Raw genomic sequence first — 24892 nt, forward strand, 5'->3', positions numbered from 1 at the left:
AAAACTTATTTCTGTATATGCTTGTCACAAAGTCTTTACTCTGACAGTGGAGGATGCTACACGTTCTACTTGAGCAGTGGGGTTTGACCTGACAGTTTCAGGAGCATTTTGTGTTCTTCAGACCACGTTGTGGCGAATTCAGCCATGAATTTCCACCTGGGCTCCTGGGAGCAGGAGTGGATGGGAGTAGAAGGTCAAAGACTTTAATTCAGAGGGCTTCGCAAAAATGTAATGTATCTAAATGTATTAAATATCCCCAGATTCTGGTAGGTTAGTTAATGTGATTCCATTGACCCTGTTTATTGCCTTTCCAAAATCAATTCTATTGATTTCCTACTACAGCCTACTATAATGCTATTTTGTCCTAGAACTTGCTTCAATTTTAGTTACGTTTCAGACTATTTAATCTTACTGTCACATGGAATGAGAAGATTATGTGCTGTAATTCTTCACTCCCACATCTGCCTTTAGTTTTACTTAGACCCTTTTTTTTCCTACTTTCCTAAATCTGAATTCTCCCCCACTGTCTGTTAACATCAGTATTCTCATCTAGTTTTCTGATGAAGTGTTAATGCTACCTGCTTCACACTGCATTGTCTCTTGACATTTTCATGTTGCTCAGCTTAAAGCGTTCATATATGAATGCTGGCATTGCTTTTTGAAAGCTAATTGCTTTATCACACCCACTCTTCAAATTACTTCCTATTGTACAAAGTTATATTAAAAGTTGTTTTTCCCAGTTTGTCCATTCAAAAGCAAAGTTTTGACAGCACCTCTATGCTTCAGGTCATTTGTTTTGCTACGAGGCAACTGCTGACTGCTGTTCAATTTCAATAAGCAAAATTTCTGTAAGCATCAACAAATCTTATGGCATTAAAGCTCGTTATTGAGGGCACTGTGCAAACCTCTCTCGAACACTGACAGGTGTGGGCATCAGGCACCTCTCCAGGAAGCCTGTTCCAACGTTTGACCACTTTTACGGTAAAGAAATTTTTCCTTAAGTGTAGTCGGAGCTTCCCCTGGCACAGCTTCGCGCCACTCCCACGCTGGCTTCTCTCGGAAACGGTCACCTGATTTCCACGAACTTGAATGGTTCAGACTTGGTTACTGCACAGAACATCTCTTTGGGTTTGTAATGAGAAGCTGGGGTGCTCTTACACTTGTCTCCAAGTATCGGCACGGGGACGTCTTCACTGCACGATTTGTGTGCGAGGGCCCTGGGACCCCCCGTCCCGGGGGGGTCAGTGGGTGCAGCAGGGCGCCGTGCGTCGGGGGGCGAGGGGCGGGCTGGGGCACAGCCTGGCAGCAGCCGCGGGCGGCCACGCACTGACGGTGTGCTGGTTCCTACCAGAGCTGCTGTTAAGTTTGCTAACGTGCTTTAGGAACCACGCGAGCTAAAAGAGCAGCCGGCAGTTTGTGGTACTGTGTCGCGTGTTATGGCACAGGAGCAGGTTTGCAGAAGAGAGAACATCTTTGTTACACAAGTTGTTTAACCGGACAAGCGTTCACATGCAGCAACTTCAACTAAAAAATAAAATAAAACAAAATAATAAAATAAAATAAAATAGGAGTGGAATAACTGGGGCTTGCTGTTTCCTGCATCTCCACTGGGTGGGCCTGCAACATATCTGATGTGCGACACCACAGGCAGCATCGCTGCTGTGCTGTAAGGCAGGGCTTGGGGCTGGCGCAGCTCAGCATCAGGAAGGCTTCCTCCTCTGCTTGCCCTCTTCCTTTGCCTCCTGTGACATCAGAAGCAGTTGCACCCCCAGGCAGCCAAACCGCTGATGTCTGGTTGGATTTCTGCTTCATGTAACGGGCAAGGCCCTCGGTTCAGTCACGGCCTGTGGAATCGGCGGAGGTGCGGTGCTGTGCTTGCTGGGAAGCCCTCCTGGCAGCGGGAAAGCTTTGCTACATCCCTTCCTTTCTATACAGCTCTACTTTTTCTGACCGGGTTTTCTCTTCACATTACCAAGAAGTCTCTTCGTTTTCTTTATGCAGTCCAAAAGCATGAGAAATGATTTTTCACCGGATAATCCACTGCCCTCCCAGCTGCTGGGAGATCCAGGCAGGCAGGCTCTTCCCTACGTGGCCCATGCTGAGTTGTAGCACTCTCGTGGGCACCTTTTTTTCCGTGTAAGATGCTGCATCCTCCCACTGATACACTTTTTAATTCAGTTAAATAGCACCTCTCCAGAACTAAAACAATTGATTTACACAACCTATGGGAAAAAAACTAAAAGTGTTTTAAAATATTTTATTGTTACTTTAGGAGTTACAAACACTAATGTCTCGAGATGTGAGGACCTCAGTTATTTACTGTGATTATCCTTGAGCATCCTGCAAGACAGGGAAGCTCCTCATCCTGTCCTGTTGGTGAGGACTGACCTAAGGAGCTGTATGCAGCTTTTCCAGGGCCTGCTGCGTTTGGTCATCTTTATCCCAGCAAAACATAATGAGGTTGCTCTCCAGGGGTGGATTCCCAGGCCAGTTCTCCAGGACACAGCTTGAAAGTGGGAGGAGATTTTATAATTGGAAAGTCTGTCAGCCGCATTTGCCAGCTTTGTGCTTTCCCAACCAAAGCCAGCAGGCCATTAGCCAAACAGCAGTCCCTGCTTTGAGAACTGCAGGCATTGTGCTCGTATGGGTTGGTTTTTTTTTTCCCTCCTATTATTTTTGCTTTATTGCAGGAAGCACTGACATTAAAAAACAGGGATTCTCTGCTCCTCATCAGGAATGGTAAAGTGGAAGATTGTCTAAAATTAGACGCTAGTCCTGGAATAGGCCTCTTTCAAAAATTGTTCTGCAATTACACGTCTCTAGGAAGAAGGGCGTTGCTCTATTTCTTTACACACTAAGCTCCACCACATCATTCTTGGAATTACAATGCTCTTACCATATACATTTCTATTATGTTTTTCCCAATATTCTTGCTTTTCTGTTGCTGGCAGAGAAATATTCCTCTTGGATGCCAACATTATCTACTGATCCACCAGGCCTATTTGCTGTTCAGTCATGGAATTTGCGCCCGCTTCCATGCAGCAGCTGCAGCCAAAGGCAAGCAGCATTGCGTGCTCCCATCGGAAAGATGCCCCCGCCGCCGGTGAGCCTGCCCCTCCGAGTGCCCACCACCGCTGCAGCAACGTGAAGCTGCCCTCAGGCTCTGAACCAGGCTCTGCCGAAGGTGCTCTTTACCTGGCCGTGTTTGCTCAAGTCTGGAGAACAATGCTAGAGAGAAGTCAGGCGAGTGCCCCTCTCTGCCTGTTCCTCTGCACAAAGTGCTCGCTAGCTCCTGAGGCACGGGACGTGTTTTCCCCTGTTTAGCCGTGTGGTTTGCAGCTCACCTTGCCAAGTATGCTGCTAGTGTTCAAGGCCAGGTTGGACGGGGCTTTGAGCAACCCAGTCTAGCGGGAGGTGTCCCTGCCCATGGCAACAGTTTGGAATTAGACGGTCTTTAAGGCCCCTTCCAACCCAAACCCTTCTGTGATTCAAGGAAATATTTGAAAGGAGCAGATTTCACCTCCAGGACCTGCACAAGGTTTCCTCCTGCACGGCTTGCCCACCGGTAAGCCTCGCAGTGAGGCCGCTAGCGATGTGCAGTGTAATGGTTCAGATGAGTGCTGGTGCTAAAAAGTTTTTGGCAGAGCTGTTCCAGGCCTTTTGGCAGCAAGCACCAGCAAAGGCTTATCTTCAGCAGTTTTTATGAATTCAAAGTCAAGGCCATTTGGGCCTCGGGGTAAAATCCTGAGGTTCTTACTTAGGGTGTGATTTATCCCTCTCACCCCGCTAGGTGCCAGCTTCTCAGTTCTTTTTCAGGCAAAATTCCCATTTAGCTCAACAGGAGACTGAGCTGACTCAACAACATGAATATTTGGCCAATAATCGTCAGGCAAATCAGGACAAATATCCTCATTTACAAGTAAACCTGCCAGGCTAGGACATTTGGCTAGTGCCTATACACCAGCCAGTGTCAGAGCCGAGCAACGGCAGCCTCCCGAGTCTGCCCTCGGACTGCCTGCATCTACAGGGAGAAGAATTTCACTATTGATAGGTTGATGCCAGCTCCTCAGAAATGTACAGAGTCCAAAACATGTGTTCAGAGAGGACTTTTATTTTAGTAAATGATATGATCTGCAGAAATGAACGCCCCATGTAAAAACTTATTGTATTAACCTGTTCGTGTTCAATTACCCAAAAATGTGGAAGCTCGTGTTGTCATAATGACATCAAGATACACGCTAAAGACCCATGACAGGCTATAGACACTTTCAATGTTTAGTGCCTTTTGCTTTATTTATTTAATCTTTATTAATATGAGTCAATCTTCTGATTGTTTTAGTGGCTGGTTCAAATGTTAATTGTCAGTAGGAAAAGATAATCTAGCATCTTGGCAAGGCTCTGCTGGTAGTGTGGCTGCTTTATTGAATCGCAGATGGAAACATTTAAATTCAGGATGATTTTGTCATTCCAGTGTTTTGTCCGAATTAAAAATTATTGCTTCAGACAAGGTTAGGAGATCTAAAAAAGGCAGTGTCTGCACTTAACTAATGCCAACAGCAGATGTCCCATTACTTGCCACTCTGCCTCCTTACAGATTCATTGAACCACATTCTGCCAAATACCCATTTGGTTTATTTCAAAGGCCCCGAACCTGCAAGGTACAGAATTAACTTTAATCATTTTATATGAGATCTGAGAATTTTTAACATTCCCCTTGAGGAAACGGAGCATGTTTTCTATCTTTTGGAATAGACTGTTCCAGGAAAGTCAAACGGGGCTCTCTGCAGAGCGGATACACCGTGAAAACCACAAACTTCTGGCCAGCTCATCACCATCCCGTCACACTCAGCGAAGATCAGTCTGGTGGCCGTGCTCGGTGGAACTGGATCCAAATTTTCCGAAGCGAGGCCTCAGCTCGCTCTCTGGCAGCTGCCTGGGTGCCAGCCTCACCACCCTCCACCAGCGCCCCGCTTGGTTCCCGGTCAGCCCCGCTGCGGGCAGGCAGCGGGCAGCCCCATTTCTCCAGCATGGGAGAGCAGCTGTGGGGCTGGACACGGCCCCCTCGGGTCTACACCAACTCCCCACTTCTGCCCGCCGCACGAAGGGCTGCGTTTTACTCCCCGGGCCACCTCCGCTGATGCCTCCCGGCTCCCGGAGGGCTGCCTGCCCCCTGCCCTGCCCCTGCGCCAGCCGGGGAGGCAGCCGGCCAGGAGCGGTGGGTTTCTGGCAGGTGGGTCTGACCCACCCGTCAAAGCTCCAGCTGGAGGGAAATGACACGATCTCCCTCGAACACCTTGTCACTGCTTTGCTAACTTTATGATTAGAAAATGGTCCGTGATGTCAGGCTTATTTCTTCGTATTTCTTCCTTCCTTTAATGTACGTTATTATTACTACTCTATCCACAATAGAGATGAAAGACAGCTTATTCTCTTCCCTTTGGCAGCAGCCTCTTACATAAAGGTGAGCTCATTCTAATTCCCCCTGTCATTCTTCTCTTTTCTTAAAAAAAAAAAAAAAAAACAAAAAAAACTGGCTATCCATTGCAATCCCCAAATCCTCCTCTACAGAAATATCATGGTTAAACATCTCGTTTACATGCATTGATACTTCTTTAAAATGGGATTGTGCACTTTACTGAATGCCCTCCTAGCAGTTCTGATCATTTCTCTGATTTATGCAGATCAATTTGAAGTCTAATCCTGTCTCCAATGTGATTGCAATGCCTTCCATTTTGTTGTCATCCCTTACAACCCCATATTGCTCTTTCTTATCACCTCATTTTCTTCTATGTATTTATGGACTGATTCTTTTAATTATTTCCCAGCCTTCCTATGGGCATTAACAGTTGCTCCTTAGGTCTCCCTTTTTAAAAGTGTTTTATTTGTTCCTCTCTAACTACAGTGTTTATGGCTCCATCCCTGTACTTGCTGCACGTGTTCTCAAGATGACTGCAGGTGGCTGAGGAATTGTTCTGTCCAGTTGCCTGAGAGTCTTCTAGTGTCATTTAATAAACCTCCATGGACACACAATTTACAGAAATAGACTTCATCTTTTACAGGTTTAAGCATTTGGTCACAGCTAGTGTTATGATGAGGACTGACGTTAGGAGGGCATGTTAACCTCCCGATCACAGTGCAGCACTTGCTTTCTTTCCCTGTTAAGAAATAGTCTCACACTTTACTTTCACTTTTCCTTCTAATGTATCCATAAACAATTAGTCTTGCTTCCAGCTTTGTTTATTGTTGACTTAATCCTCTTCCTTTTACCTTAGTATAGGCCGCTCTTTTTTCATCATCTTTACTAGAAGAACAGGCATCAAATTTTCTTTGGCTCATTTACTGTCACCAACCATTGAGATGCTATTTACAGAAAAAGCTGAAATAATCAGACTAAAGTATTATAAATGATACTCCATATTTTAACCTCCTCAGTGCCTCTCAGACGTACAATTTCACCACTGAGTATTTGGTGTCTACTTCAGTCTCTAAGTACGTACGAAATGGTGGCTCTAAGTGCTTGTGGACTATACAACATACGAGAAGAGGGTTCTTGTTTTGCTTTGAATATTGGGGACCATTTACTCAATGCTCTGCAAATGGGGTGTCTGATTTTACCAGCCAACCTTGAGTTAAGCAAATCTGGGAATTAACTGGCCCAAGTTCAGTTAATCAATTACTAAATGGGTTTGCTATTTCTGGAACTAGCACAGTCTGTGGAGGAATATGGGGGATTTGTTTGAAGGCAGACCAAAACAGCAGAAGCAAAACAGAGCAACACCATTTTTAACAATGCAAGGCTAAAGGTAAGAACTGCAGTATGAATGGAGCCTGCTTGTGCAAGTTACAGTTCAGATGCTTTTCACATAAAAAAACGTGCATCTCAGTAAAATAATTAAGTCATTTGATTACATTTTATTTGAATAAAAGGCCACAACAATTATAGTGTTTAAAAGTTAAAGAATGAGAAGGGATTTATGAATATAATCTTATGCGGAAAAAGGATGCCCCAAGTAGGGATTTCAGTAGCAATGATTCAATAACAAGAACATCTACTTGATTAGCTACAGTTGGCTTTAACATTATCTCTATCTATTTTGTACTCCCCTGGAATTCTTATAATCTAAATCCTTTTATCTAAACTAGTTAACTATCATGTAATAGCAGGTTTGATCTAGTGGTTAAGAATTTACAATTTTATATGTCAGTACCCAATTTCTGAGCGATGCAGATATTTCATGTTAACTTAATTTCATTACCTTTTAGATTACATTCATTAGTTTATTCAGATGTTTACACAATCAAGATAACAGTATTGAAGCCATAGGGTAGTCTATTTCTATTCATTTATCTAACAATGTTTAAATAACGTTATCTGCTTTAAATATTAAGATTTGTGGGAGATTTTTTTTAATTGAACAGGCCTCTCTTTCTTATTTCAGTCCTTAATCTCTGGCGATTTCACTGTCATATCTGAATAAAGCACTAGAATTAGGTTTTAAATATGCATATTGACAAAAGACAAGATCATAATTCCAAATGATTGATTGGTGCAAGCCCACATCATTGGATTCTTCACTCCTTCGCACCACCGTTAATTTGGAATAAATTTGCAGCAATCAAGTGATTTTAACTCGTGTGATAAGTATGAAGATCTTAATGTTCTGCCTGAGCTTTATTTGAGCTTAAAAGGCCTAATTCTGCCTCAAATCTATTCTTATTTTTGTTTCAGATCTGGAGTGAATGTACAGCTTAAATTTGAAAATGAGCCTCCTGTCTACATATTAGCTAGTGATAGTTTTCCCACCCAGTCAATTCTTCCATTAACAGGCTCAAACTTTCATACAAGGATTTAGGACATAGTGCAGCTATTCCACTGCGCTGCTTTAGCTGCTAAGTCTGTTTTATAGCAGATCATTTAAACATATGCATGTATGGAATGAGATTATATTTTCCGCATGTTACTCCTATCTCTTCTTGTAAGATCTGTTGCAAATATACGGTGATTCATTTAGAGAATTCCAGGAGGGAATAAGACACAAAAGGCCTCAGAGCTACAGAGTGAGGTAAATAGCAGGTCATAATATATTTAACAAATGATCACAAAAAACACAGCAAGAGAGAGAGGAAAAATACATTCCCTGGCAATAAGTTGTTTCAGTGTGAGCATCAGGAACACTGTTCAGTCGGGACCATTTTCTTGGCTTTCCCTGTGTAAATAAATCCTTGCAGTGAGCACAGTGAGGATGAGGATGCCCAGAGCCTCCCAGCCCAGAGCAGTGCTGGTGCCACTGCTGGTACCCAGCCCGGGGGCTGGGGGCTGGTCCTGCTGCGTGGCGGGAGCGGTGCAAATGCTGCCGTACCGCTGCTGGGCCTGCTGGGTTTGCACACCAAATACTCCTTCCTTCTCGCCCTCTAGTAATGAATGTTATTGAATCCTCTCTCTCCATCATGAAGTATATGTGAATGTGGCAAGAATTCACAATCTGTTAAAATAATCCCATTTTGAGTAGCATGAAACTATTCAAATTAGATTATTTCGGATTGTGTGTTTAAACGCAAAGACTTTCTTATTTTGTCATTAAATATATATCTTAGCAACATCATATAGCACATGCAACTCAGCCAAAAAGATGCATCAAGCAGATATGAAAAAAACCTGTTTTGCACTAGTACAGTAATTCTGCAGCACAATACCTTTTTCTTACCCTGGAGTCCAGCTCTAGTGAGAAAAAAAAAAAAAATCTGACCTGGAGAATCTCTGTGAATTGAAACTTAGCAGAGTTTTATATACTGGGAATCCTGAAGGACTTTAAATACTTAAGGCACAAAAAAAGTCTTTAAAATCATATGGTCCGTTTCCTTGCCAATGCAGAGCTATTCCTTCCTATGCATAACCCAGGCTACTTTTAAACATGCTAATGACTTGCCACTGCATTGCTGAAAGGAGGCAATGCATCCCTAAATAGAGAGGGTATCTTCCTTATGTAACAGTGAATTCCCCTTTAACCAGAAACTGGAAACATACATTAGAGAAATAAAACAATAGTTCTTGTCTTTCTCCCACAATCCTTAAGTTAATTTGAAGGGATTCTTGCTCCTGTTTCTCTCTGATTAATTCTGACTGTCTGTATGAAGAGTGGGTATATTCTTTGTGTGCACGGCATTTTTGCAGAGATGCTAATGTTCTCATGCCGTAAGTAGCCCTGAAGTATTCACATTCAGCTCTTAGTTTCTACCTCCAGAACATTTGTTTGCCTGTTTTCACTCTGGATTGCTCAGCAGATGATTGAATAATCGCAGAGGCCATTTCTTGTTCCTTCATTATTTTTGAAAGCAAATATAGGCAGAATTCAAGACCCTGGAGAAAATACAGCTTTACTAAATTTTGAAATTGTAAAGTGCTGGCAGCAGCTAGATAATACCCATTAAAACATCAAGCTGAAGCTCTGAAATATCTCTTCAGTTTACATAGTATTTCAGCTGGAAGTATGTTCTACGGGAGTTTTTTCCATGGAAACCTGAAGTGTAATCCCCCAAACAACTCACTTCACTCTAATGTATATGGGCTTAATGTTTAGATACCACCCAGCTATGTTAGTCTGGTTGCTATGGTCCTGTTTTCTTTTTTATATAGCCTTTGATTAATACACTGGCCACTGAAAGAAGATGGGGGACTGGTATATGAAAATGCCATATGGAGCTCACTGGGTAGAGATGGGCTTACTAGATGCAGAAGCTCTGTTAGCGTCTTCCAAGAAACTCTGGCACTGTAAACAGTCTTGGCCTGTGCTTATATAGTATCTCAGTCCCCTCCACACTGCTGCCAAGATTTCTCCTTGCAGATTTTTTTCGCCCATCATCCCCACCCCATTACTTGGTGCCTGAGCCTGCTCACGGCTCGGCCAGGCGCCTGCGGCTTGCAGCACGTCCTGCTCGCCCCAGCTCCAGCCTCTCTCCAACCAGGATTAATGTTGCTAATGACCTGATACAGGTGGCTTACAGCACAGACAGAAGCAGGCTCAGACTCAAGCAAGGTGACAAATCTTCAGATGTTATATCTTGGCGGAAGTGTTGACTTTCAGGCACAAGGGTAACCCATGAGTGCAACGCTTGGTGAAGCTGGGCCAGCCAACAAAGCTTCAGGGATTATTTTTCTATTAATCCACTCCAGTTTTCTCCCACTAAACAATGCCTTTCCCTTTTTACCAGCCTCAGCCAATCCTGTTTGTAAGGAAGTTGGTTAATTATCACCACCTCTATATCGCAAAGGGAGAAGCTGAGACTTGGAGAAGTGCAATGCCTCATCTTGAGGACACTAAGCAGGCCGGGCAGAACTACAGCCTAAGTCCCCAGTTGTAGCACCCATTGCCCTGCTGAGAAATACGGAACAAAATTATATCTTTACCTTTTGCTACTAATCAATACCATTATCAGCCACGTAACTGCATAGTTTCCTGAACCAGTAAACTTTTTAGTTTTGTATCTGTGTTTTCTCAACCCTTCTCTCTGCTCTCAGGCTTTATTTTAACTCATCTTCTGTGGGATTTGTCTGAACATACATAGATATCTGTAATGCAGATGTAGACATATGAGTAAATAATGTGAGGCTTTGCAGGCAATGGAAAGAAATAAGCTCTATAAGGCACTTTTCTTATCTTAAAGTAGCAGCTGTAATAAGTCAGATGAATCACACCCTTTGACCATAAAGGCAGGCCGGGCTGACTCAGACGCACAGGCGAGACCTCTGTTACTTGCGAGATGAATGCTACAGACAGCTGACAGCAAGGTGGGCTCACAGCGTGCCCAGCCCTCCTTGCAGGAGGACTCCTGTGCAGTAAGGCATCTTCAGAGAGACACCTGCAAATCAAGGCCAAGAAGGAGCCTCTTTTAGTTTTAACAAACTAAAAAGTTGGGCAGCAATGCACTGCCCCAGTGCCATTGCTGGCATCAAACTGGCTGCTGGAAAATGCAGCGCCTTACAGATGCGTGCACACCGGCCACACAAAAGGCTGTGACAAGGCCGCTGGGAGGTTCCCCACACCTCGCTGTGTGAAGCGGGAGCAGGACCAGAGCATCCTTCACCTCAGACCTGGATTTCTTCTAGGAGAAGTAGCCCCAGTGATGAACCGGAGGGTTCCAAACATTTCTCACAAAGCCGCTCTGGCCTTGCTTTTTAACCAAAATATCCTGAAAAGTTAAAACACGTGATCAATAAGGGAAAGAAAGCAGAGCAAATACAACTTGAGCCCCAGACCCGCTGGGGACGTTGCAGAGGCACCGTTGCAGGCAGCAGGAGCAATAAGGCAAGTCCAGAGCAGCAGTGGAGCAACGTCCAGGTAGGGCCAGCGTCCTCCATCCCCGCGAGCCTTCCGCCTAAACCCTCGGGCGCTGCAGAACGCAGAAGCGTTGTGAGAGCTGCAAACCGGCAGAAGCACACGGAGCGAGCGCGCAGCGCCGGGAGGCCGCCGCCGTCGGGCCGCGAGGTGGCAGTCGGGGCACGCCGACCCCCGCCGGCCGCCCGGGGCTGGGCGCGGGGAGCAGCGGGCGGCGCTCCCCCGGCGCCGGGAGGTTCCTCGGCAGCCGAGTCCGCTGCCCGGCCTTAGGGTGGACGCGGAGCCACACAAACGCTGCGGGGACGAGGAGGTGGTGGGGGCTGCAAGGCAGGGCACCTCTCGGTGGTGCCGGACGGAGCCGCGGGCCCGACGCGCGGCTCTGAAGCAGCAGCGGTGCGGCAGGGACACCCCGCCGCCTCAGAGCGTGAGGAAAGAGAGCCTCCCTCTGCTCTGAGAATTGGCAAAAGTTTCCATCATCTGCTATATGGCTAAAGTTTTTAAAGAAAACTCCGTTCTTCTTCCAAAGGAGATGGCAGGCATTTATTGTTTCTGTGCTCCTTTCCTGGAGAAGTTCAGCAACGCCTCCAGGTGCCATCGGTCCTACAAGAGCTCCGTGGGTCACTCGGGTCTGGTACTCCAGGTCTGACTTCAGACCTTCCAACACATTTTGCCCACTACTGCTAACGCAGCCCTACACGCCGCTCCGCTCCTTCGGGTGTTACGATGTGCATACAGCTGCTTCTCATCCTTTCCAACAGAAGTTAAAAAATCCATGTAACCATAATAAAAAAGGGGGTGGGGGAGGATAATGATTTTTTGGCCAACTGCCTCCTCACAGAACCAATGACTGACTTAGCAGGGAGAAGTTAATGGCTGCTCCAGTGACCTCCACAGTCACTGCACTCATTTAAGCAGTTACACTTAATTATGCTGAGTAATACACAAATTCCATATGTTCTGTGAGCAAATTCCTCTTTGTTCTATGGAAAACAGAAATCCAGCGGAGGCAGGAGAATGCCTGTTCCTGACAGCACTGCCTTATAATCTATTTATAACTGAGTTTCTCCATCTTCTTTGGAAAGGAATAACACTTCTTCGTTGCCTCTGGCCGTAATTAATATGCCATAATTCAGGTCCAAGAGACATAAAAAAGGAGACTTAAAGCAGCGTTAGCTTTCAAGCAGAACAAATAATTTTGGAGAAGACCAGTATTTTCTATACTTAAAACTCTTTTCGCTGGTTTTAATTAAAGTCTTTCAGTTGCTTGAAAACGGAATGTGTTTACTTCAGCTGCGCGCTGGGTTTGAGCGCACCCGGCCCCGCAAGGACCCCCGGGGAAGGCTGAGCTGCTGCGGGGGCTGCCGGCGGCAGAGCTTTGGCACGCCGATGCGAAGCGGCAAGAATATCCAGGAGAACTAACCCGCCCTCAGTGCCTCGGGTTTCGTTTGTTCGCAAATAACTGTCATTTTTTGTTGCAAGAAAGATACATAGAAGAGAGTAAGTGTTTGAAAACATTTGAAAACTGTATTTAGCAGTCGATCAGCAGTCTGAGTTGGGTTCAGCATTCACAGCTCCCTTCCTCCAGTTACCTGGTGACCAGACAGCTCTTGGGAAGCAAAGTACTGTTTAAGCAGAAGACGTGCGTTTCAGATAGATGTGTTTTGAAACAATAAACAGTTTATATGCACAACTAGTGCCAAGGAGGCACTGCCACAGCCTGCTGCAGCAGCCCACAGAGAGCCCCCTCAAAGCCCCCCACTCCTGCTTTCATTGCACCAGTAAAAACCATGCTACTGAGGGGATGAGCCTCCGCTCCCACGTGCTGCCCTTTGCCCTGTGTCTTGTGAGCAGTCTGGCAGGCGGGAGGAGGTTTAACAAGCCCCCCCGGTCCCAGCTGTACACAGGCAGTGTCAGCACAAGAGGCACTCTTGCATCCCCTTGTTCCTTGCTTATAGTCTTGGGTCATCGTGGCTACAGCAACAGCGCTATTTACTAGCGAAAATATATATTCAAAAGGTCACATGCAAGCGGGGTAGGCAAGCAGAGAGGACGATGCCCTGGGAGCTGAGCGAGGCGGGATGGCAGCGAGGAGAGCGCTGCGGGCCCAGCCCCGGGCTGCTGCAGGGTCCTGGGACAGACACCATCACGGCATGCCCTGAGCAGTGCTCAGCGCTGCAGCAGCAGGGAGGGAGGGAGCTAGTTAGATAGTTAGTTAGCTAATTAGTTGCTTGTTTGCAGTTTGTGATGCTTACAGGTTGGGCAGTGCTGCTATAGAGGGGTGAGAGGCTGCAGGTGTGCCCGATCCATGCAGGTGTGGCCCATTTGCACAGGGCTGTCCCCTCTACGTGGCCGTGCTTATCTGTGCAGCCGGCCGGGGGGGCTCCCTTCTCTTTGAAGGGTCCCCTTGTGCTTGCAGAGAGGCCTGGGTGCAGGTAAGGGCTTCCATGGTGGGCTGGGGGCTGTGTGATGGTTGTTGCAACCCAGAAGAGAACAGGTCTGAAATTTTTGGATGGTGAACAGGCCTGAAGAGTGCAAGGGGGGAGCTTGCTCAGCAGCCCTCTTGTGGGTCTGTGCGTGTCCTGCTGCGAGCAGGGTGAGGGCGGCTGCTGCGTCCTGTGGGGCGCTCCCTGCCAGGCTCTGGTGTTCTTCCTCAGCTGTCTGCTTCTCTGGCCCCTTGCCTCTCCAAGTGCCTTGTGCTCCCTGTGCCCAAGGTACTGCAGCTTCAGCCTGGCTGGGGGGTTTCTCCTTGCTGGCCGCGCGTGGTGCACCGCTGTTGTGCGCTGGTGCTGTGGGTGCCCTGGTGCAGGGGGAGCCTTCTTTCCCCTGGTGTGCTGGCAGCAGCCAGGGCTGTGCTGGCACTAAGGAAAGAACAAACTCACGTTGGTATATGCACCATGTAGTAAAATACTTTATGTTGTTATGGCAACTAAAATTCTAAAAATAATCCGAAGAGCAAGAGATGATGTAAGTCAAAATGACCACACTCTTCTGATTACGAGCTCTTTAAAATGCTTTCCATGCAAAGAATTCTGAAGTTTAGTGTTAAGTTTTCCTCCTCTTTGTAACTTACTAACCTAGGAAGTATCAGTCTCTTTAAAAATTGTTGCAGGGACTGACAAGTGACAGCTCAGCCACAGTGGCAGCTGCCATGCTGCAGCATAAAGGGCAGAGGCTGAGTCTGCTGGGCATAGAATTTGCTCAGAATTTGTGTGGATATTCCTGAAAAACAACTTGATTAATCTTTGGGATAACTTCAACATCTTTGAGCAAAAGCCTACAATTATGTTTTGTGGTAACAATGAGGGCAGAAGCAATAGCTGTTTTAGGGCTGTATCTGCAAGCACAGAGGATGTGGCTTCTGGGGTATGTGTTGTATAGAGAAATAGGAAAGATAATTGGGCTAATCCTCAAAATCATATATTCATTTTATGAACAAATGACTTTATAGGTAATCTTTATCTATTTGCATTGTTCTGCTTGTGTTGTATTTGTCCAGAATTGGAAGCCTTCCCCATTTCCTAGTAAATGAGGTCAGAAGCTTTTACTTTTCTGTTTTTTTCACTAGTTCTGTGTAGGGAAAGACAACTTGTGAATCTGAATGTATTGTTTCACTTACTACTAATAATAAACACACTCTTGCTTTGAGTTCACTAAATACAGCTGTTTTACTTTGTGAAATCTCAAGGCTCTGCTTTATCAGAAGGAAACCTCTGAAGAGGCCACGCTTGTTACCGCTGGGTGCTGTGTTTGAACCAAAGTTGGAATTGCAAACAGTGAACTTAAGTCATTCTTGGAATGACTGGAGAAATGAGCTTTATAATGTCAAAATCCAAGCTGCAGCTGCAATCCTTTTATTAATCATAATTAAACTTTCATGGAGTTGCTCTTGTACGTGCTAGCGAGGCCAGGCACATCGGCTCCCCCCCGTCGCAGCAGCCCCTAGCAAAGCCCTGCTGGGAGGTGGGTGCAGGGTGGGCGTCGGGCTGCAGCGTGTGCCGGGAGGGCAGGTTGGCCCCGGGCACGGGGCTTCAACCCCGTTTGCGTGGCGACATCTCCCTTGGCCGACTGTCCCGCTCTGCCCATGTTTCATACCGCCTGTTCTTGGTGATAAAGTGCAAAGCCCCGTGGTGGCAGGGGCACAGCGCTGCCCCCCACCAGCTCCATCCTGACGCAGCTCCTCGGGGCAGGCGCTGCGCCGTGCCCGCGGTTTGCATGGGGACAGCTTCAGCGTGCCTCCGGCTTCTCCCGCAGCTGGGTTTATCCTGCATCGCTGCCGAAGGACAAAAACATCTGGAGAAGGGGCCACAGAAAGGAAGTTTTCCTCGATTCAGAGGGAGAGCTGCGAGTGTCAGCTAAATAGTATGCCTGTATGAAAAGTGGCATTTAATTAAATAAAGATAATGTAAACAGAAAAATGCATTAGCTTAATGCGTGCCACAGAATGAGGGCGCTTACAAAGAGCATCGAGGGGTGAAGCTGTGCGCACATGAGGTTGCTTCTTGTGTCCTGCATTCCGGCAGGAACAAATTAGCTGCCAAAGCCATGCTGTTTCTCTTTATATGTATAGACATATAAATAGGGTACATGTGTGTTTACTATGCACTGTAATTTTTTTAGGTGCTATAAATTTCATGCCTCTTCCAAATATTTGAGCACTACTCTGACCTTTTAACCAAAACACTGAAAGTAAACTGTATGAAATCTATACATACAGTGGTTGTCATTGAAAGCTAACATTTACCCATAGTCATTACTGTTTATATTGCAAGAGCATGAAAAATTGCAAATATGGAGGAGAGAAGCTGCTGCTGATAGGAAGTGCTTTGAATCTGGAGAAGTAATGGCCTGGCAGCGGGGCTTTTCTACCCTCCTTGAACATTCCCCTCGTATGCCTTGTCCCACTGAGGAGCCCCTCCTGGGTTTGGGATTTTATTTTTGTTCTGTCAGTGAATGCTTGGGCCATCGTTAATGCTGTGTCTGCTTGATTGTTATTCTGAGACTGCAGCAAATTGCCTTCAGTTGTTGTAGTCATTTCCTTCAGTGCAGCAGGATGTGGCACTCTGGGGCAAGAGGCAGTAAAACTTGTGATTTCTGCACGAGGCTCTGAAATCTCCTGTTGATGACATCTCTGCAGTTATACAATTGCTCTGTTTGTCTCCATCCTGCATCTCCACTGTTAATCACTTAGCAGAGGGGTGGAAGTAGGCTGTTTCTGCTAATTCAAGCCACAAGAAGTTGCCTGGGAAGGAGGCCCCAAAGCGGTGGGCACGGAGTGATGGGTGGGCTCAGTCCTGTTGGCAAGGGGTGGGTTAGAGCAGTGGGCACTGCATCCCGAGTGTTTTTTTGTTTTTCCTAATGACCTATAGGCTCTATCCTTCTCCCTTTGTGAAAAGCAGTCACACTGGAGAGAGAGGGGGGGCGGAAAAAAAAACATTCTGTATGAGAAGCAGAACTCTTGGGCAAGCTTGTTCATAAGGCCTGGCATGGGAACCCTTAGCTGCTGATACCTGGGCATGGGGCTCTGGGTGGGATAAGAGCAGCCCCTGGCCTCTTGGGGCTGCTCTTAAATGGGAAACCCAGCCCTGGGGGCTCCTGGAGTCCCAAGAGGATTCAGCCTGATGCACCCAAAGGACCCCCTGTGCTCCCAGTGCTGAGTTCCTGAGGACATCCTGGGGAATGACCCTTCTTCATTCCCAAGGACAAAATTCAAGGAATTGCCCTCTGCCTCTTGTAGATGCTGGGAGTCTGGGCTATCCTAAAGTAACACTTCCACCTCTTCCACTCAATCTGTCAAAGCTTTCACAACTGTTTGTGGCTACATAGACATTTGCAGCTTCATTTTAACATGAGGAGTCTGTGTCTTGTCATCTTTATCGAAAGAAAACTAAAGTGTATGGTGTGATTTGTAAAGCAACCTACTTGTCTGGGTTCCCAACCTTCTCAACTATAAGACTGTTTTTTTGTTGTTGTTGGTTTTTCCTCTAATAGCTTTACTCTGTTAAACCACTCTGATAATAGATGCTAGCCCATAGCTCATGGAATTGTGTAGAGTCAATTTTTAAGAGGCAGTAACATAAGATACAGGCACTTGGTGCACCAAGAAGAGGTTAATAATGTAGTGCTCTCTACTCTTCAGTGCTGGGCAGCTACATAAACATCCAAAGAAATGGCAGCAAGCCACATATTTAAGTCAGTGTGACATTTTAATGCTGCATTGCGATGTTTGCATCTTATGCCGAACCAAGAGGCTTCTTGAACTATTGCCCTATTTACTCTATCAGTCTTTTCTATTAAGAATGTTTGGTCTCTGGAGCAAGACTCGTGTCTCCATACGGTGACCCTTCTATCCTCAAGTGCCCTTGCTGGACACTAATACACATGCTGTAATATAGAAAACCACTTGGACTTAAATTGAGCGTTTAGTAAAAATGCAGCGTTACCCTCAGGACTGCTTTGAAAACCAATGTCCTGATGAATGCAGTGTCATTATTTAGCTAAAACAAACATGTTATTAGGACTGCCAGGGGAGGCTCTATATGTGGTACTGAAAATTCGGTATTGATTCTGAATGCAAAGCTAATACTATTGAAGCACAGGGCAGAGGAGGCTCAAAAAGTCACATATCTGTGTTATTTCAACCAGTTGCTGTTTTAATATCAGTATTAATCTCAGTAATGGGATAATGGGGGTAGGGCTGGAGAAGCAGAACAGCATTTGCTACCAGGCATGTTTCATGTAGGCTGCACTGATATTCGGTGCCATAGCATGCATCTCTAAAGTTCAGTGTATTCATCTAAATATATTTACAACTCTTTATTAAAGAGTTTTGCTTCCTTTAACTTGCATGCTGTCCTTACTGATTCTAGCTTTTTTGCTGGATACTGTTGTTGAGAATGTCATATAAATAACATTATTAAACATACCTGAAGCAAAAGGAACACGCTCAAAACTCACTCAAATATCTGGAAGGAAATAAAGAAAAAAGACCTTGACCCTACATTTGGTGCCTAGAAAATTTGGATATTCTGGGAAAATTGAAGTGTTTCATACATCAAACTTTGTTTTCTAGCCAGAGGCCTTCTTGCAGAGGAAATAACGAATTAAGGCCCTGACCGTACCTCACAGGAAGGCACCTGAATGGCAGATTTGATTCTGTGAGGGAGAAAGATGAATCATAACTCATGGAAACACAATTACCTGTTCAAATGATAATGGGTTAAACTTATTTGTCACCTTTTTATTGAAAAGGAATACACTTAGAAACCATGTCACCCCTGCCTAAACCAAGGAACAGCGATAATCCGTAGCCCGCACAGGATTTCAGGGAGAAAATGAGCCAAATACAAGCACCTAAATAAAATCACAGTGGTGCTTCAGGCTGGCGAGGGCAGCAGGATCCTACTGTGGCACCTTCCCGGGGGCACCCCTCCGTGGGGAGGATGCGGGATGAGGGCGCGAGGCATGTCCCTGCCTTGTCAGTGCCGGGGATGAAGCTCTGAGGGCTGTCTGCCCCTGGCTCGTGTCTGCCATGGCTCTGGATAAATCTCTCTGAAGAAGGGCCGCTGTCACCTTCTTTGGGTGAACCGTGGTGGGATTGGGAAGGGCAGAGGTGGAGGCAAACATTTCCTTGAGCGTGCTGGAAGCAGAGATCTGTGTCTGTCTGAGGGGGAGGAGGTGTGCTCCATCTGCTCCCGTGCCTTGGAGAATGAGCAGCACCATCTTACTGCCTTTCTACTTATTTTACAGTAACGATGGCCTTATTTCTGATCCTGGTGGACCCAGTGAAATCTAAACTTGTTACCTGAGAGGGTTTTTCACCTCCCCCGGTTTGTGAAGGATGTTTGGAAATTATTTCATGTATGCCCAGCTGCTTTGGGCACGCAAGGAAGAATAATGCTGTCAGTTTTTAAAACTTCTGGGAGAATAGAGAAAAGCAGCGTGCAGTTACCAGTATTTGAGGGGACATATGATAGGAGTTGTCATGTTTCTAATTACCAAAGTAATCATGACATTTACTTGTGTATGGCAGTATCTGGAAAACTTTTGAAGACCTCTTTTTCCATCGGAAAATATTTATGAAACAAAAACCATTCATAAAAAGGGCATGTTTCTTCCAAGCCTTCTAATTTAAGATCTTAGAAAAGGACTTCTTTCAAAATGACCTCTTAAACTTGGGAGTAACATTTGGTTTGAAACCTTAGTTAATGTTTGCTGGAAAAAAAAAGTTGAAAAGGTTGGAACTGAAGTGAAACGTTCAAATGTTTTTAATGAGATGTTCTGATGAGTTGCCCTCTTAGTCTACCCATCAGAACAAAGCAGGCCATCGTTTTTCATAGTGATGCTACATAGCCATTTACTTGTCCTTTACAAAAGTCATTTAGGGGGCTTGCTTATGGTGTAGTAAGGAAAGGGTGTAAGGTCCTTGGCCAGGACACCCTGTGGGTCCTGCGTGCTCGTTCTGCTCTGGTGCTTGTGGGCAGGGATATTTACCCTTGCGCTCTTGGATGTGAGAAATGCGAGGCTGGCCAACAGCCTGCTTTATAATGTCAGCGGAGGATGAAATTTTGTTTTCCTCTTTCCTTGTTAGGACCAAGTGAGGAGTCCATCAAAGGCACTTAGAACATTTTGTATGCACTATTGTACCTCTTGAACTGGAGAGTGGATGCTGAGCCCTGCAGGACATACTGCCCTCACTGCCCAAGCCTGCTATGGGGGTTCCCTCACTGTTTTTATGTTCAGCTTCTGCAATATTCTGCTGCATGGCATAGGGGGTTGTCTTGTACGAGCATTCCTGGGAAACTGCTTATTTTGTTAATAACTTCTCACGAATATCTCTATATTCTTTTTTTGTAGCATGAGCAAATTATGTTTTTGCTATATCACTTTTTCCCCCCTAAAATGAAAGAAATTATATCTGATTGGGAACACTTAATAGGCATTAAATTAGATGTTAGACATATTTAAAAAAAGACAGGACATCTATATAGACAGCTGTGGGAGGAAAAAAGATTAGCTTTCCTGCCAAGTGGGAGTAGGTTCAAGTAAGTCCAGTACTATCCATACGCTATACTTAAACCAGTGCTTGGAAGACTACGGGCATTCCTAGCTATACCTTGTTTTCCTTGGCCATTTTATTGGCTAAATCTCTACTGACTTTTGGACAAAATCCTGATTTTTTTTTTCTGAAGTTAATGGAAATTTGCATGTGCTTAGTTTTTAGGTTTGCCCTTTTCTATTGTAGATTTGCTTTTTTAACAATTTTTCTAAATTGTTACACTTTTGTGGGCTGGTATTCCTAAGCATAAATTTATGCACCCTGCAGACCTGAAATAGCTAAAAATTTGTAAGTAAATGTAAGATTGTGGAAAACTTGTTACTTCATTGTTCATAACTTCTCCCCTCACTGCTTTTTATTCCCAGTTCTCCTTTACTCCTCATACCGCTAAGCTTGTTTAAATAAGATACATGTGTTGAGTGAAGTGAGAAGAGCTTGTGGACTGTAATGCGAATGTTCACTGGGTGCAACAACGCAGCTTGCTCAAAGATCAGAGATAATACAGCTGTTTCTCTGCAGTCAGTATTACAGATATGCTGCACCCCGAGTTTGCAGGTAGTGAGAAAGGGCTGGATTATTTTTAATGAAATTATGCAACTCAGGTTTGTCTCTCACTTTGGTACTACTGGAGATGAAATATCCCCACGTCAGAATAAACGCTGTTAATCTGTAGAGAGCTCGGTATGCAAACGTGGTTGCTCTCTAGCAGCAATCGAGTCCCTGCCTGGTGTTTGGCCTCGTGGTCCCAGGGCGCCTTGGCCCGAGCAGGGGGCTGCTCGCGCGCTCAGACCCCGCTTCTCAGGGACCGCGCATCTCGGTCCAGCTGGGGAGGAGGGGAGGACGAGGACGTTGCCTTGCTCTAAAACAAGCTTTTCTGTGTTTCTGCAAACAGCAGCCAGCAAAAAGTGCCCCAAGGGATAGTTCCCTGGCTAGAGTTTAAGCCCTTCTGGGCAGGCTGAAGTTAGCTTCAGGATGGAGGAGCATCAGGGCCACCTTTGTAAGCAGGACTTTATGCCGCTCACCTTAATAACCCCTGGCGTAACGTTCAGTGGTCCTGCTGCAGTTGTGTTTGTACGTGTGTAAGCTGCCTCTCGAGGTGTGGTTTGGCTCTATGGCTGGGGCACTCACCACCACGAAGGACCTTCCAGCTCCCGCGTTGTGCTGCCCACCCCCTTGAGCCTGCCCTGCTGCGAGTGGGGAGCTGGGAGGAATGGGCGCAGAGGTTCGCCTCCGTCAAACGTAACCCAGCCTGTTGCACGTGATCAGGATTATCATGGGCTTTAGTGATGAAAATCATCATTAAAGAGGCAAATCTTTGCAGCAGTGTCTGGGTAGCTTGACCAAGCTTGACCTGGAGGCGGTTTGTAGCCCTTCCCAGCTCTCCTGGCAATACCACCACGGCCTGTGCCGGGTTGGCTGTGCTGCGCTGGCTGGTGGGCGGAACTGCACGGGACAGGGAGAAGAATGCAGATTAAAGAAGCAAGTCAAAGCAATAGTGAAATGAGCCTAACTGTTTATTAATAAGATCATTTTAAAGCTGATAGTAAACCCTAAGTTCTGCTGAATACGATTATGAAGAAGTGTCAGAGGTTAATTATCAATACTCTCTGCTCCCTAACAATGTTTTTTCACTGCTCTTCAGTAAAATGGTTTCGAGTATCTAGGGATTCCTTTGATCAAACAAGTATTTCTCCTCCAAGCTGGCTGTGTGCTGCTGTGTGCTGGGCTGTCATCAGCCTCACCATGGTGCTCTTCTCCTGGTGCATTAGCTAGCCTCACCAATGGGTACCTTCTACTTTCAGACTAGTCTTCCAGGTTAACCACTTGCTAACCAATTCCCCAGAAATGCTCTATGTATGTTAAACATTCATTTAAAGGTGTTGTTTTTTCTTGCTGTTAATTGCCTAGATTTCACCCCAGCCCTTAGTAGTAGCTCCATCCCTATACCTTTAGGTCATTAAACTCTTTGGAATTGCAGTGGCTGTGGTGCTGAGCCCTGAGTACATCTGGAGCTCATGCCCTCTTGGAGAAGGTGGTATGGGGTCTCTGTCCCACTGCAGCCAGTTCATGTGGGAAGTCATGGAGAGATTTATTAAGACATTAAGTTCTGAGTTAGAAGGTGGTACCAGGTAAATAGCTTTGCTTCTGTTGGTGGTAACTTTTTCCAAAGAGTTACTTCTGAAAATGCAGCCCGCACACACGTTTTTAACGTGCCCTTGGAGAAGCAGCAGCAGATTGTTTGGGTTATGCAGTACTCAAGATGTTCCTCCAGAACAATATGGGCTTTGTACAGTAGATGAGCTTTTCTTATTGGGAATTTAGCACAATGACCAAAGGCCTTATGCAGCCTTGGAAAGAACTGGAGTTGCACGACTACAGCTGAACAAAAGCATAAATTCCATGCAACAGAAATGAGATTTGGGAGAGAAGTTAATGCAGCCAAGCTATAGAAATAGATCACAAGCAGCCTGAAGTCTACACCAGCTAGTAAGGAAAGCTTTGGTCCTCATCCATAAGCACATTAAAAATATGAGATGGCAGGGTTTACTGAAACAAACACAAACCATTTGTTGATGTTGGCAAATGCCGTGTCCTTCAGGAACAGGGATTTCTTTAGCTACGAATGCATGGCTTCCAAATTGAACACAGAACTAGGAGAGATGTGGTAGCTGTAGACCCTTCTAGAAGAATAGACAGACTTTCAGAAGAAAAACAAATGAAAATGCCCCTTCCTTCAGACAGCCCCGGGTGTGTGAGGGGGGAGAAATGCCAGCGTGGGCTGCCAGAGACCCTGCTGCGTTTAAAGCTGGAAGCTATTGCCAGAGTCAGAGGGAAGAATGTGGCCTCTAAGTGAAACGATTAAACACTTTCCCTTTGAGCTGTGAGTCACATCTTTACCTCCTGCTTTACTCGTCTGACTTCCTGGTACTGTCCCAGAGCAACAAAGTTATTGGCCTCTGCTCAGAGCGGGCTGGAAAACTGCGGCTTGAGCGTCTGCTCCAGACCAGAGCGGCAGAGACCAGCGGGAGATCTGGACGTCCGAGCACCGGGGTTACCAGAACGGTGTTTTTCTCCACAACTCACAGCCACCGTAAGCTGATGTCACGCTGTCTGGTGTGAGCTGAGCAGGGGCAGTACGTGACCTCGGCACAGGTGCAGCTCCCCGCGTCCCTGTCCCTGCAGCAGCGTGACCCGGAGCTGCTCCAGCTCTGCAGCCGCCTAAGGAGGTGCCATCAGTGGGGCTGGGGCAGGAGCTGCTCCTGGTCCTGTTCTCCAATACCAAAACCAAGCAGACACAAGTCAGCGCGGCACTCGTCTCTCTCCAGGTGCAGGCTGCTGGAGGCTTCCTGCGTGTGCTGCAGTGCTGGCCGTTGGCCCCGGCGACCGCTGTGCAACCTCGCTCCTGTCTGCAACGTGTCGCACCGCTACGTGGTGGCATCCATCAGAGGGGTCAGACAACGTAACAATGGGTGACTCAAAGCAATTTGTCAGTACAATGATGTGTTTAAAAAAATAAAAAGCCTGGTATGTCTTGAAACAATGAATATAGAGCCCATTTCAGAAAGTTTAGTGAGAAACACATGACACAGCTCTTCTTGCCAATTCCCAGAGCATATCTCGGCCAGTCTGTGTGTTGCTCCGAGAGCGGGGCTGCCAACTTGCTCTCAATGGACTGGACAGGAGATTTAGCTTTTCTCCTGCACTCCTTTCTAGCTCCTTACCATAGTGCTTGTAATGGCTGCTATGGGCTTGTTTCAGCATCTCGGACTTCTCACTTTCTTAGCTCTGCCTCTAATTTTGCTTTTTTCGCCTATTCCTATGGCCTCAGGAATTTATCACCTTTATTCCATCGCTGTTATGTGGAACTTCATCCGGACCAGTTCATCTCTCCCTGTTCCTCAGCACTTAGTGAAAAACATCACCATGAAAATGCTGCTCTTTCTCCCCACTCAGCAGTCATTCCTTTCCTGCACAGCTTTATCTCCACTTCCCAATCCTCAAGCATTGCCTACTTCTGTGTAAATGTTCCTTCTCTGCCCAGTGCCTCTGCTCTCACTACACAAGGTGCAAGGCGATGCTCCTGCTCCGTGTCGTTGCTGAGCTGCCCCATTTGTGCTCGCATTCATTGCACCTGAGGTAGAAAAGGGAGGATGACTTAGGCTGGATGTCCATCCTTGCTTTCTGGAAATCCTTGAGGCTCATTGTCAAGGAACAATACCTTGTGGTAAATAAGAGCTTTCTGTCTGAGGCAAAGTGCTATTTGATTTTTCTCCCTCTTCCCTCCATCCCCAGCTTCTGAGTTTTATCTACAAACTCTTAGGTGCTGCATGCAAAGCTGTTATCTTTTGCATCCTGTAGCATGCCAGAGGAAAGGAAGCCCACCGAAAGGTTAACATACCTGAGAAATATTACAGATGTGTTGTGGCAAGCTATCAAGAGTGCCGGCTGCCAGTACTGTGTTTTAAATTAATGAAAAATAGGCAGGAGTACATTTTGTGCATGT

At 46.0% G+C, this 24892-nt stretch overlaps 1 long non-coding RNA gene across 4 annotated transcripts in view; it reads left to right on the plus strand.

Moving 5' to 3' along the window:
• Positions 1 to 11355: 11355 nt before the first annotated feature.
• LOC308177695 overlaps positions 11356 to 24892 on the plus strand; it is a 58957-nt gene continuing 45420 nt past the window's right edge. For 2 of the 4 annotated variants that reach the window (XR_013939345.1, XR_013939346.1), the window contains exon 1: positions 11358 to 13765. This is a non-coding gene — a long non-coding RNA (uncharacterized lncRNA). Of the gene's footprint in view, positions 13766 to 24892 lie in introns of all 4 variants that reach the window. The other 2 variants (XR_013939344.1, XR_013939347.1) reach the window with 2 other exon arrangements.

The sequence above is a fragment of the Anser brachyrhynchus genome (assembly GCF_964034855.1).
Source record: "Anser brachyrhynchus genome assembly, chromosome: 14".
Taxonomy (NCBI): Eukaryota; Metazoa; Chordata; class Aves; order Anseriformes; family Anatidae; genus Anser; species Anser brachyrhynchus.